The sequence below is a fragment of the Uloborus diversus genome, chromosome 1 (genome assembly GCF_026930045.1).
Source record: "Uloborus diversus isolate 005 chromosome 1, Udiv.v.3.1, whole genome shotgun sequence".
NCBI classification, from domain to species: domain Eukaryota; kingdom Metazoa; phylum Arthropoda; class Arachnida; order Araneae; family Uloboridae; genus Uloborus; species Uloborus diversus.
Window position 1 is genome coordinate 266,331,070 of NC_072731.1, and position 3,484 is coordinate 266,334,553.

Consider the following 3,484-nt stretch of genomic DNA (forward strand, 5'->3'; position numbering starts at 1 on the left):
TCATCAACATATCACATACATATGTTTTTAGTGACATGCAATCACACATAATTACCTTGATCCTTACATTATATCCAGTTTTCATTTTCGTTACAATGACTAGTAAAGAATGATACAGTTCAATAAAATGTCCAAACTAAGTCTTACTTCCCAATGTCAACAGTTTTATTTGAATTAAACCTCTCGCATTAATTTGTGAATGTTATGCTCTTTAATTTTAGCACCTAGTTACTATAACTAATGCATAACAAGACACTAAGTCAATAGAATGTAGTCCACAACAATGCAACAAATAGGAAGCCATGTTAATTCTCTCCGCTCAGAATTCAGTGTAAACAGAAAAGTTCAGCCATATTCTAGCTTATTCTTCATCTTCCCTGCCCATTTGAAACTCTCTGGTTGAGTAGATGGGAGTAAAGCAAGGGTGCCCATATGGGGGAGAGGGGCAAGTGAAGGGCGGCAATATAGGGGGGCTCAAGCCCTCCCCCCTTCGAAATTAGAATTTCCTTGCTTTTAGTACTATTTTCTTTGCAAAAATGTAAAAACATTTCTTTTCCAGACATTAATGAATAAGTTATTCAAAATGTCAAATTTTAATGACTCTGATCTGCCCTGAAATGGGTTTCCATGGGGAAAATATCCAGCTAAACCAGAGGGAAAATATTTGAGCCCCCCCCCCTTGCAACTTTGCATATGGGTGCCCATAAGGCAAGTGGGGGCTCAAGCCCCCCGACCCTTTGAAATGAGAACTTTCTTGCTTTTAGTACTTTTTTCTTTGCAAAAATGTAAAAACATTTCTTCTGCAGCCGTTAATGAATAAGTAATTAAAAATGTCAAATTTTAATGACTCTAATCTGTTCTGAAATCGGTTTCTATGGGGAAAATATCCTGCTAAACCATGGGGAAACATCTGAGCCCACCCTTAAAATTTTGCATATGGGCGCCCCTGTCTTTCAGTTTTCACATGTCTGAGTTAAGCCATTTTCCTTAGCTCTGGAATTTCAAAATAATTACTCGGATGACATAGATGAACATTTTCCAGAAGAATTAACACACTTTCAAGTTTTTGCAAAACGTAACCCTTCTCCTGGAGAATGTTTAACAAGGATAAGATCACTAAACATTACACATACATTTCCGAATGTGGATTCACCCCTTGCAGCTTCTTCTTACCTTGCCTATCAGCAGCTGTTCCAGTGAACGTTCCTTTTCATTTTTGAAAAGAATCAAAAATCATTTGAAAAGCTGTGTTTCTCAATTTTATATTGTTCTCTCAATTTACACATCAATTCTCATAATTTACAGACGTTTTCCTTATTGACCATTGAAAATTATCAAACATAAATTCCAATTATTTGATCGACACATTTGCTTCTGTTAAAGCCAGAAAGAAGCCTTTTTAAAGCTTGATGTCAGAATTAGTAAGATTTTTTTTTTTTTTTTTTTTTGCAGTTTTAAATTGTTTTTTTAACATTTTTTCGTCTTAAGGTAAGGCAATTTTAACTGTGATTAGTATGGTGACTATCAAGTGTTTGGTATTCAAATCCCAGTTTTCCTTTCAAATAGTAATGTTCCTTTAAAATGTATTTTCTAGTATATTAGGTTTCTAGTATGAAACATTGACTTTAAAATTGTGTGGTTTTTCTCATAGGGGGGGGGGGGGAGGAGCACCAACTTCTACTCAGGACCTGGGCACCAGTTTGGCTTGATCGGGCCCTGCAAGTAGACGCTATACCATGGGCGCCCATATACAAAATTGCAAGGGGGGGGGGGGCTCAGATATTTTAACCATGGATTAGCAGGCTATTTTCCCAATGGAAACCAATTCCAGGACAGATTAGAGTCCTTAAAATTTGACATTTTTAATAACTTATTCATTAATTCGCTGGAAAGAAAATGTTTTTACATTTTTGAAAAGAAAAAAGTACTAAAAGTGAGGAAGTTCTAGTTTTTAAGGGGGGGAGGGGGGGGGGACTGGAGTTCGGGAGCAGTCCTAAACCTGATAACAGAACAAGAAGTTTACTGAATTTAAAAATGCTATTGTGGTGACTATACAGTTACAGTGAATGAATGCAGATAAAAAGGAGGCTTGTGAAAAATTGCTAAGTCAAGAAACACAGAAAAGAAAAATGGTTGAGAACTGCTGAGCTACAATAAGAGAAGGGTAATAATATAAAACTAGAATTGGACTAAATAAGTTGTGATGATTAAAGAAGTTGTGATGATGAGTATTATTTGCAAAATAAGCATTGATGATGCCTCAGCAAATGTTGTGAAAATTTCAGGGTGTCGTCGTTGATTCATGCAAAAAATCCAAATTAAAATAAACGTTTTCAAAGTCAACTAAACACGTACATTAAAACCATTTTATACATTTGAAAATATATGCAAAACCTGATTTGCAACATGTAAAATACTTGAATGAATACATTGCAATTGACTACGTAAATTATGAAAATTTGGTAATATGTTGTATTTGGAAAGCAGGAATTTCAAATTTGAATCTTCTATAAGAATATTACATTAAAATACAGAAAAAACTATTTCTGGGTTCTAAAAGTCACTCTTTTTTTTTTTTTTTGGTTGGACGTTCTAAACAAGTAAAACAAATATTTAAGTTTTTTTTCTTTTTAATAGAACTAGGAAGAAAGAAATTAACATTTCTCCATCAATTTAGTGATTCTAGTGGTTCGGCACCGGTCCACTGAACAATTTTGGTCGGTTTTCAAAGACTTTTGCTTCTTCATGTTAAATTTTCCATATTAAAAAAAAAAAAAATTAATTTTCAAATTTTTCTATGATTTATCTCAAAAGTATATTTACTTATGCATAATTATTACAATAATTACTTATCTTTACATTTTAATTCTTAAGTTAAGTTTAATTCTTACATTTTAATTCTTTGAGTTCTTAAATCTCAAGCAATTTATTTTGCAAAAAAAAGAGAAAATAATACAACCTCATCAAACTGCAATTTAAACAAGACAAAAGGATTTTTGTTGACAAAAAAGAGAGAGATAGAGAAAAATATCACTAGTTCATGAAAATTTAAAAAAAAATTTTGCTGACACGTAGAACAAAAATGGTCGAGAAATGCAACAAGTAGCAACTCACAGTACGCAATCTAATGTAAGTCTGTATTTTGGAACTTATCAGTTTTTAAACTTATTACATAATTTCTATTTATGATTTAAATTTGAGCAAGCCTTTTTTTTTTTTTTTTGCCTTAGATGCAGCAAATTTTAAAGACATAAGGATATTTAAAAGTAATGTAACATAATTTAAAAAAAATTATAATAAAATTTTAATCCTTTAACAAACAACAAGATTTAATAATATTTAAAAAACAAAATACAGCATAACAAACAACAAATATTAAAAGCAAAATAAATAATGCTCCTTCAACAATCATCATAAATTAAGAAGTATGATACAAAAGTCTAGATTTTTTTCGACAAAGATTGTACTTTACTTATGTACTGAG